Source organism: Gossypium hirsutum, chromosome A09 (genome assembly GCF_007990345.1).
Source record: "Gossypium hirsutum isolate 1008001.06 chromosome A09, Gossypium_hirsutum_v2.1, whole genome shotgun sequence".
Lineage (NCBI taxonomy): Eukaryota > Viridiplantae > Streptophyta > Magnoliopsida > Malvales > Malvaceae > Gossypium > Gossypium hirsutum.
This window is the reverse complement of record NC_053432.1, coordinates 68,857,911-68,870,064: the sequence shown is the minus strand read 5'-3', so window position 1 is coordinate 68,870,064 and position 12,154 is coordinate 68,857,911. Positions and strand designations below refer to the sequence as shown.

The following is a 12,154-nucleotide window of genomic DNA, read 5'->3' as shown; positions in this document are numbered from 1 at the left end:
ACTTATAATGGGTCAGATCATTCGTCTAAATTTAAAGGTTAACTTCAAAAATGAGAAGATTTTGACAAAAACATATGTCAAAAAAATAGATTTGGACAAAAAAATAATGTTCATTTTTTAACGGGTCGAGCCTCTAATAAGATTTTTTAACTTTTTTAATCTGAATCAAATTGAAATAAAATTGTAGACTTAATTTTTGAATCAAACCCGACCTGAACATAAAATTTTACATTAGGCTGCCCGGCATATTATCATGCGTAGAACAAACTAAAAGCAAAGAAGGCATTTAACTTTTTTTTTCCTGGACGTACGTAAAAACAATTCTTTTAGCAAATATTATAGGGAATGAAAAAAAAAATAGAGTTTAGCTTATTTACTCTTTATAATTGGATTAATTGAGGGAATGTATTTCATTGTTTTTGGTTCAACTATTGAGGACTTCCACTTATACCAATACATTTTTTTTCATTATATGTAAACAATGGTTAAATTATACAAACATCCTTCCATGCTTTAATTTATGCTATATAAGTTTTTCTATTTTTTACCAATTTATAATTTAATACTCAAATTATATTTACTTTATATAATTTATAATTTCCATGTTCTTGATTATAGATTAGAAAGAGATTATAATTGTTAATGTATTTAAAAAATAAGAAATAATCAAAAAGAATTTAGTCTGTATATATATTTTTTATAGAAATATTCATGATAAATTTTTATATTATTTAAAGATTAAATAACACTAACACGATTGATTATAAATTAGTTAAATATTTTTAAAAATATTTTGTAATTAGATTACCTTTTTAATTCTTTAATTAGTTTTGAGGAAATTCATGTAAATAAAAATATTATAAAATTAATATACACAACTAGTCTGTGCATCACACAATACAAACTAGTTAAAATTTAAGCCAATTATATATTAGTTTAGTTTACGTTACTCGCCATTAACTTTAAATTTCCTAATCACTTATAATTAAATATGAAATTTCATACACTACGAAAAGAGCATTTTTGATATCCTTATATTCATTATGCTTTACATTAAAGATGAATTCGATCTGAATGATTTGAAAATTCAAATCAACATTACTAAACTAAAAACTAAACTTTACAGCTCTCTCCCCTTTAACTCTATGATTATTCTATGTTTTACAAGGGCTGGGCTTTTAGGGTTAACACATGGTTTTAGAAGGAAAATACCAAAATGAGCTTTATCAAAATGCAGTATCAACACAAGTTTTTGCTTATGCCTTATCCTTCCACTCATTTCATTCAAATTCATCTTAATCTACATAAAACCATGTAATCACTTGCGCAAAAATAAAAACTAACCATATTTAAGCACATGAAATGCAAAATATCTAAAATGCTATGAAAACAAACAACAGTTCTCAAGAAACAAAGTAAATGCAACCTAAAAAAGCTTATTATGACCAACACTCATCATATCTTGCACTTACATTTTTGCCTGTCCTTTCAGATTAAAAACAAAACAAGCCCACGATAAACTAAATTTAGTGCATTGATTACTCAATTATAATTTATACAATTTGTAATTGAATTCCTTTAACTTAACGCTACACATTAAATTACATTAATGGCTCAATTTGAAACCTCTCTATAAGATAAAGTGGGGCATTTCCAATTGTTTACCTTGTTCATTCTGGCTTCTTCCTTTATTGCTACTGTGTATTTTTTATGCGTGAGGTTAGATATGTGCATGGCTCGGATAGCTCGTTGAGCTTGACTTGGGTAAATATTTTGTACTTTTAATTCAACTCGAATTCAATTTAAAAAATAAAAAATATTTTAAAATTAATATTTAATTATAAAAATATATTATTAATTTTTAAATAGTAAAACATGACTTGACCCCAAAACAAGTTTGGACTTGAAAAATATTTTGGAATCGGACCTCAGCTTGGCTCAACCAATCGACCCATGAAAGGTATTTTGAAAAACAAATAAGTTAAATACTCAATTTGTATTAGATATTATAATTATTTAACTTTATTTTTTACGTAACTAATATTTAGATACCATTTATACTTAGATATTTCAATCACTAAACTTTATTTTTACCAAATTAATATATAGATACTACTTTGTATTAGTTTACCAAATTAAATTAAAAATGTTACTAAATTTATCATAAAAAATTATAAAGTCTATAAAAAATCCAATTAAAAAAAAACTTTGAAAACCTTTGGGGGCCAAACATAAATTTGCCCTTTTTTCTAAACATTAATTATAATATCAAAATAAAAATTTTAAAATTTAAAAGACTTTTAAAAAAATATTACAACATTTAGGGCCAACCCCTCTAAATTCACCTCGGAAATGGATATGAGCAAGTTGAAGGGAAAAGCGACTCGGATCAATGAAATTTTGTTTTTAACAAAGCTTCGATCCTTATTCTAGGTTAAGGCAAGCTATTCGGAGGATATTATTGATGCTCGATGGTGGGATAACCCTTTAAATATTTCATCACCAGTTGCCCATAAAGGTGTTCGCTACTATACTTGTTGGTGTCCTCCGGCACAAGGGTCTCTGAAATTTAATATCGACGAAGCCTCAAGGTAAGTCCAAGGCAAGCTGGTTGCGAAGGAGTCCGACCTTGGTAAGCTACTGAATATTTTTTCGTGTCCTTTAGGAAAATTTGAGGCTGAGCTTTTGGCCATAAAACAAGCTGTGGAGATTTTTGCTAATTCTGAATGGGTTGGGAGCAAAGAGATAGGTATAGTGAGACCTTTTAAAGATATTGATAGATTTAAGTCACTGATCGGAAATGTTAGACTAGTTTTTGCATATAGAGAGGTCAATAGCTGGGAAGATTCACTAGCAAAATCTGGTATTGACCGATAATCTATGCTTCTGGTGTAACTTCTGTATTGAACTGTATGTTAATTTCTAGACTTAATATATTTTAATGATTGAGAAAGAAAAACCTTGATCCCTTAGATTTCTATTTATGTTCATCCCTTAGATTTATTAGATAAACTATAAAATTATTGAATTGTTTAGAGTTCACCAAACTTTAAGTAGATTGGACTTCTAAAATATTTCAAGAATTGAATCAATTCTAGTTAATTACGAACAACTTAAACAAATCCTTATATAAAGGTCATACCTAATAAAAAGATAAAATAAAATAACCTAGTATTTTACAAAATTCCTCCATAATCACAATTATATATATAAAGGATACAGTAAAAACTAAATTAAATTACAATGGCATAATCTTTATAAGATTAAGTCTATATTTTCTAACAAGTGTAGAATATATATTTGCATGATATGAAATAAATGTGACTATCTATGTTTTTGAGTCTTGCTAGGGCTATAAACTGAGAACTTAATATCTGAAAGGATTAACGCTTACAAGCCACCTGCAAAAAGGGCCAAAATCTCCATTCTCAAGTTAAAATGAACACCAAAATAAATAAATAAATAAAAGAATGTAGCCAATACCAACCATTTATTTATTACAGAGACTGCAAAATTAAGAGCTGAAGAGAGAGTCCTCAAAAATCAACAAATCCCTTTTCCTTCAAGCTTTCAACCGTTTCCTTGAGACTCAAATCCAAAGGAATGAATTCTATACCCAAACTTCTTGCTTTTTCCTTGGACACCTGATATGTTGGCACATAAGGCTTGTCATCTGCACATCTGCCAATATTTACCAAAACAAAACACCGTTTCAAACATATTTAGATGGTTTCTTTATAGGGTTGGATTTGATTATTTAAAGAATTGCAAAAAAGGGGGAAAAAAACCATACAATGACAATATGATAAGCTTTTGGGTTAAAAACAAAGGCAAGTTTGCCCCCATTTAGATACGGCAATGCTTTAAAATTTGCAAGTAAAAAACTTACTTCTTTGGGAGTTGGAATGAAGGATATAGTTGGTGTAAGAACTTGACAACTTCCGCGTAATGCGCAACTCTTTCAACTAAACAATATCTTCCACTAGCTGATGGGATCTCAAATGCCTGGATATGTGCATTTGCTACATCTTTAACATTCACCGAACCAAATGTTGCATTCGGAAATGTCTGCACTCCTACATAAAACAAGAGTGCATTTTTTGTTTTTCGGAAGATCACCAAAGAACGCTTTCATGTAAAGCAAGTAGTAGCCTGGCAAAAAAAAAAAAATACCTTTAATCAAGCTTAAAACGGCTGCAGCACGGGTATTAAGTGTTGGTTGTAAAAGAGGACCGATCACCATTCCAGGGTTTATGGCAACCATGTCAACGCCCTTCTCTTTTGAAAATTTCCAAGCAGCATCCTCAGCCATTGTTTTTGAGACGACATGCCAAAGCTGAATATATGTATAGCAAAGAAGAGAAAACCTTAATTAATTAAAAATGAGGAAATTTCAGTCATTTAAGATCCCCTATATGTATGTGTGTGTGTGTATAGTGATGCACTAAAGTACTAGTAGCAACAAAAAAAAAAAAAAGAAATATTTGAATGATGCTCACATAGAAATTGGTTGTAAATTATAGCAGTAACAAGTACCCAGTCATGCAACCTAGCAAAATTTGTTTCGGAAGGCTACATTACTTAGACTTAGCTGTAAGTATAGGATACGAGCATACGTTTGACACAAAAATGTCTTTCTTTTTTCCAAGTTTTTCTACGTATGAACCCATGCTCATGTCCAAATATGGGTTAAATACGGGTTTCGAGCAAACATACTTCAAGGCAAATGAAGAGCAACGTAGCCAAAAGTGTGATCCGATCTCCTTAAAAATTTATCGCAGCATTAGCTGCTAGAATAAGAATCAAAATCTTAAATTTAGTTTGCAAGATAAGAGGAGGAAAATAAGTAAAGCCTTTCTGCTATTATACATCAAAAAATAAAAAGAAATCCTAAAATATGATACCAAATAGGGCCACAGTTTCCACTCTTAATCCAATCAATCTACAATTCCTTGAAAACAAAGTAGTTCTTATGAGAATATACCTACAACAATTTAGATCCTAATCTTCAGATACATGAAGGATAAGTCAGAGGATTAGATTGGCACGTTGGACAACATTTGGCTGTCAAATTCGAATATCTCATACTGGAAATCTATAGAAATAATGGGACAGGCGCGCATTCTTCAATCCATAGACAATTCTTGTTTTATATATACTTCATAAGTTGCATGTAAAGTGCAACAGCTCCGATGTCAATATGGCATGAGAGGAGGTAGCAGGGATACACACACACCCCTTTAAGCCCCTTCAGTAATCAAGATCAGTAAACCAAGATTCATCAACAACATCAGGAGTTCGAGGTTTCCCATTGTAGGTGACTGCGGCAATAGAAGCTGTCAAGACCACGCGTTTTATTGAAGAGGAGTTAGCACATAAGTTAAGCACTTCAATGTTCCCTTCACAGCCGGATCAAGTAATTCTGCCTGATAAAAGAAAGGATGAGTTAAAACACTTAATAATCATCAAAGACAGATATAAAAGATCACTCCATTAATGCAAAAGCGAAATGGCCCGAGTCTTTTAAATTTGAAGCACTAAATAAGTTGCTTCCTTTCCACTTAGTATCCATATGGCTCAGATCAAGATCACTAGTAGTAGGTAAAGACAATGTTTAAGAACGTTAAATGTCAAAATGATGATCTAATGAAATCTCCTTACTATTTAGCCCGCAAAAACCGCTTCGACAATGGAATTTGTCATCGAATTGATGACTTGTAATCCTCATCAAAAGCATGTTCAAAGGATTCAAATATAAAGAAAGCAGTTCATTCCCCAACAAGAATGCCTGAAGAAAGTAACATAAAAATAATAATAATAAAAGGAACACGAATCTCTTAGAACCAAGTTGTTTCATTTATGTTGTACAAACACGGGATGCATTTTAAGGGTTCCTTTGCATTTTCCTTTTTCCTTTTTCCTTTTAAATGAAAAAAATCCAACAAAAGTGACAAGTTTTCACTGTGGTCAATGAAAACAAAAGTGGAAACAAAAAGAGTTATGTTAGATAAATAATGCAAGATCAACCTCGGGATCTTTGACATCATGATAAAAGGGAGATGCTGTGTGAAAAACACCTTCGCAACCTTCAACAGCGAAATCATAGGAACCTTCTTCCAATAGGTTTGCTTTAATCAACTTCAGCCTGTCCTCAGCTCCCTCAAGAGCAAGTAAGTGTTATGTCTTTCTTGGATCATCTTTTGAGGAATAATAACTAATTGCAATTATCGTAGTTTAGGAAACATCTAGGTAACACTTAGAAGGACAAGAAAGAGTAATGCAAAAGAAAATAAAAGATCCATGATCACGCATGCAATGCCGAAAACAAGGGGACGTGGCGTTTTCTAAAAAAACACTACTAATGATTCACATTTTGCAGCGTTTTTTTAAAAACGCCGCTAATTCCTCTATAGTTTGCTCAAAACTTCTGCGGCGTTTCCAGACAACCGCCGCTAATATGTCACCTATTGCAGCGTTTTCAAAAAACGCCGCTATTGCTTGAATTTTTTGTGGCATTTTGGTAAAACGCCGCTAATGCCTCAACAGCTCACCATTTTGGTCGGGGCGTTTTTCGACAACCGCCGCTAATGCGTCACCTATTGCGGCGTTTTTAAGAAAATGCTGCTAATTCTCACTTTTTTGCGGCGTTTTCTATATAAGCGCCGCTAATATTGATATTTTGCAGCGTTTTTTTGGCAAGCGCCACTATAACCCTGACCTATAGCGGCGTTTTTATACAAACGCCACTAGTGTGTAAATTCGTCCAAACGCCGCTAAAAGTCTATTCTGCTGTAGTGAAATTAATGGCTTCGATCATGAAACAAGGACAAGAATGAATTGATATATATATATATATAAAGAACTGACCAGGGTCACGAACGGAGGCTTTGACAGTGTAACCACGAAGGAGAAGCTGCTTAACAAGGCATGACGCAATGTAACCAGAGGCACCTGTTACACACACAGTTTTCCTTTCCCCACTGCTCATTTCTTTTTTTATTTGTTTTCTGTGTGTGTGTGGCTGAGGTTTGCACTTGCAATTTTCTTATTTCTTTGTTTCCGTTATTCTCTTCGACAGTTACCTTTCAAATGTTTTGTTTGCTATATTTAACAAGGCATAACTCATATCATTCATATACCTTAGCCCATTTATCACTGCAAGAGGCCTGGTTCAAGCAATAATTAAACTGTAATGAAGAATAAATTAGTGGATTTTTTTAGATTGGCCCTGCTTTTTCTTTTTCAATATTTTACATGTACATAATGAAAGTAACCTTTATGCCGATTTTTGTACACTAATTTGATTTTACAAACTCATTAGGTTAATTTGGTCTAACAAACACAACAAATTTCATATAACTCGTTTATCCAAATTTCGGTCACTTCCCCTTGCAAAAATTCACATCTATAACCTCACCAAAACGATAATTCGTCAAAATTTGAGCTTCTTGAATATAAGTACACGCAACATTAGAACTCCTATGATCTATTTCACCAAGTACAGATGTTGGGTCATTCTTCACATGGCTCACACATGTAATCTCAACTAATCATCTTCATTCCACTGTCGCCTATTTGGAAAACTACGGTGCTCCCCAAACATCCAACCAATATGTGACTTGTGCCATACACCCATAACTAAGAGAGGGTACAATAAATACTCATCTTAGCCTTGGGAGGATTTTGTCTCTCTATTATAACTTTTCCATTACAAGAACAAGATACCTCTATATACAATTCTCCGCACATCCCTCACCTTGTGAACTATCATCATATCCTCCTCCCCCTATTTGTCATCAACAATTGTTGCCAATGTGGACCAGCATGACTTTTCCCGGTGACAATATCTCTACAACCTCCGCCCATCCATCAATATGTTGGTTAGGCTAGCAATCCACAAGCAAGATATCCTTTCAACCTGTTTTACGTTGATGTTTATGAGGGTTTGTTCCCTCAACAACCAACATAGAAAGGACAATTGTTTTACGTTTACACCTTACTTCAACTTCTTTATGTGCCATTCACACGTCCTTCTTGCTTCTCCAGTTGCTAGATCACAAATAAACACAAAATTTTTTAACTCGAAAAGTAGCTACTCTTCTTAGATACTTCACCAAAACTAAACAGACCTCGCCAAAGACTCTTTTATCTCAAAAAATGTCTCTTTATAACATCACAATTGTAATATGCCTACATCTTGCTAAATTTACCCTATTAGATCAACACCTCTAACTAATGGAGACTAAAAAGGAGCGTAAGAGATACCTTACCAAGCAACATACCTCTCTAAGTAGGTTATTTTACCCAAATAACCCAAAAAAAAAATTATATAAATGATTCTGATTCAAAAATAATTACTTAAATAACCTAAAAGGAACAGTAAAATTAGGTTATGGGGACTAGATGGCCAACACTCATATTTTTTTCAATCCATACCATACTAGTATATATTTATACCAATATTTAAAAAAATTGAGGTGTTGGCATATTGATGGCCTACATCGCTTTATATGATTAAAAAATTTTTTTTTGGATGTCAGGTGTCGGCCAACAAACACCCAAACTCACCCAACAAAAGGGGATGAGAATATTGCAACATTAACCCCTCCTTATTTTCTCATATTTTTTATTTCCCAAGTTTGATTACAAATTTTATATTTTAAAATAATATTGGACTACTTATATATCATGTTGTTAATTACTATTGCATCACTTTATATTATTATTACTAAATTTAAAAATTAATTTAAATTTATTATGCACAATTAAACTAGAATTTTTTTTTAAAAAAATTAGAACCTGTTTTAATGATTTTCATCTTTTATAACAATTCAAATAAACATCGCTAAATTATTGTTTCTTTTATTTTAAAAAATAACATATAATATATTTAAAAATTTTAATTTTAAATAGATTTAAAAATTTTAAATTTAGAAACAATGTGTAATATATTTATAAAATTAATTTAATCTATAAGGCGAAATTTTTATATTTTAAAATTTAATTTTATAAATTAATTTAATCTATAAGGTAAGTTTCTTTTATAAATATATTTCACATTGTTCATATTTAATTTAATTTAATAATAACATGCATATTAAAATAATTGTACATATTAATTTAATTGTGCATATTAAATTTAAATTAATTTTTAAATTTAATAATAATGTGAGTGATGCAATAATAATTAACAACATGATAAATAGTTTAATATTATTTTAAAATATAAAATATGTAATTAAACTTGGGAAATAAAAAAAATGGGAAAATAAGGAAGGGTTAATGTTGCAATATTATCATCCCCTTTTGTTGGGTGAGTTTGGGCCTTTATTGACAGGCACTTATATCCCAAAAAATTAATTTTTTAATAGATAAAGGGGTGCCAACCAACAAATAAAATACTAATATAAATATATGAAGTGTGATATAGTTTGAAAAAAAATAAGGATGTCGATTATCTAGTGTTTAAAACCTCAAAAATTATTTTTTAATAGTAAAATAGTAGTGCCGACTATATAATTTCATAATCCAATTCTACTATTCATTTCAGATTATTTAGGTGGTTGCTTTGAATTAAGATCAATTAAGTAATTAATTATTATTTTTAAGTTATTTAGGTAAAATAGCCTTCTAAGTAAAATATCTTACTTTGTAAATCACTATCATCCATTGTTCACTCATCCTTTACTTGAGTCTCATCAAATTACATCACAACTTACCTAAAAATACTCGAGGTTGAGAATGAATATCCACCAATCCTTAAGGGACACCTAACTCCTTGGGATTAGGTGGAAGCTCCCATTAAATACATTTAGAAAACTCAAGCAAGGGGACCAAAAAACCCTCTCTTTTAGCCTCACTCAAGAGCTTCCACTACTCCAGAACCACAAAACCACCTTACAACTCTTGGTTTACTTGGTCAACCATCCACTGCCTTCAAGCCCACTTCTTTGTATCAACACATGACTTCGACTTTGATTTTTAAACATAAGAATAATATTTTCAATAATTCATTCACTTAAATAAAAATGGTTAATATACAAAGAGGTAATTGAACTTAATAACTTACATCTATTTAGTGTCTAAACCTTTTGTACTTAACTAGCTAGCACCTAAAAGTTAAAAATTATAAGCCAAGTTGGTACTCCTTATGGTACTTGACTAATATCTTTAGATTTTGGGCTGACAACCAATAGAATGTTGACATGTATTACGAAAAAGTAAAAATATTTTTTTCGGAAATTAAAGAATTAGGTAATTTATTTTTTATTTTTCTATTTTGTATGCATAATGAACATGGGCAAATTAAATATGGACAATCTTTTGTCTAGGTTCATTTTGAATATTTGTAGTAATTTTATATTTTTATAATTCAATAAAAAAATATAATTTTTTTTAAAAATAAAATATTGTATTTTATAATTTTTATGTTCTCGTATTTTTTCTTATACTTTAGGATTTTTATTTTTATTTTATTTTACGTGCACAAAGATCCTGAACAGATGATTATCTAAATTCATTCTGAACGTATTTTTTTTATAATTTCAAAAAATAATGATATAAAATTTTTAAAAATAAATTTAGAATTAAAATAAAATTTATTTTATTGCTTAAGTAATAAATTTAAAATATTCTAGATTTTAAAATTATTATAAATAATTTAAGTGATAAAATTGGAACTTATTTTTAAAAATATTTTATATTATTATTTTTTAAGTTAAAAAAATATATAAAATTACTAGACAAATTCACGTTGATAACGAAATTGGTTCATATTCATTGTACCCTTTGAAATAAAAAAAAATCCTAAAATTAAAAGAAATGCTAAAAATATAAAAAAAATAAGATACAAAAAATTTATAAAATACAAGAATTTACTTTTTTTAAAACATTTTTATTTTTATAATATTAAAAATATTAAAAAACATTCTGAACAAACCTGGATAATTGATTGTCCAAGTGCAAATGAATATGGACAATTATATGTCTAAGTTCATTATGCTTGCAAAATAAAAAAAAATCTAATTTTTAATTTTTAAATTTTTGAGAAAATATTTCTTTATTAACTTCTTTGTGCTCCACATATCCCATTACGATGATTTGATTATCGATTCATTACATTAAAATTACTCGACATGGAATTTCTCATATAAATAATGTCTAGGACGATGAAAAAAAAATCGACTCTCCAACGCACTCTTATCTACACTATGCGAATTTATTCATAATTTCAACATTCACTAGCTTCAATCTTTCTATTCTCCGACCATCACTTTCTCTTGGGGATCTCCTCCTTATTCATCCTACGCATCAACACTTGTATATATATTAACCTAATAAATATATCGTGAAATTCACGTGTGAATGTGTTAATTATCACATTTAGTTCGACTTATTTTGAAAAGAAAAAGAGGTTGTGAGTCAAACCACGTGAAAGTAAGAGAAATGCAAATTCTTTTTCTTATGATCACGTTGGCCTCCACTTGTTTTTAAAATAATAAAGAAAGAAAACCAAAACATTGCAGAAATTAATCGTTTTCATTGAAGGAGCAGATGAGGGGAGATCCACATATATTGCGCTCTACCTTTTGATTTCAAGCACGTGTTTTGTATTACCCTTCGAACTCATTAATAATTTGAACTCCACTTATATTCGTTTGATGTTCCCTCGCTCTCACCCTCCCTCTCCACCTATTACAAAAACCACTTTTCATTTCCACCTCAATAATTAATTCTCTCGTTACACTTGTTCATAAGTCGAGTTATCCGTTTAAGTCTGAAAGCTCGTCCGAAATTTAAGAAAGTTTGGGTAAAAATATTAGGCTCAAAAAATGGACTTAAGAAAAAAAATTAAGCCCGTTTAAAATATCATCTAGGCTCGAACTTGAACATTCAAGGCTCAAGCTCAGCTCGGCCCGTTTTTAAGTTCACAATGTTTTATGAGATATGTTATTTTATATACTATGTAATTTATAACACATAAAAATTAAATTTATAGTAGTATATAATACTACTACTATTATGTAAACATTAAAATTATTAAGGTGACTATATATAAAATTTTAATAAATAAAATTGTATAAAATTATTAAATATTAAATTAAAAATAATATAAATATATATTTATAATTTTTTTAATAAATAATATGGGCGG

The 12,154-nt window shown here is 30.0% G+C and overlaps 1 pseudogene; it reads right to left on the bottom strand.

The window, feature by feature from the left end:
• Positions 1 to 3,227: 3,227 nt before the first annotated feature.
• On the bottom strand, positions 3,228 to 6,988 carry LOC107890306 (phenylacetaldehyde reductase-like; annotated as a pseudogene).
• Positions 6,989 to 12,154: the final 5,166 nt, after the last annotated feature.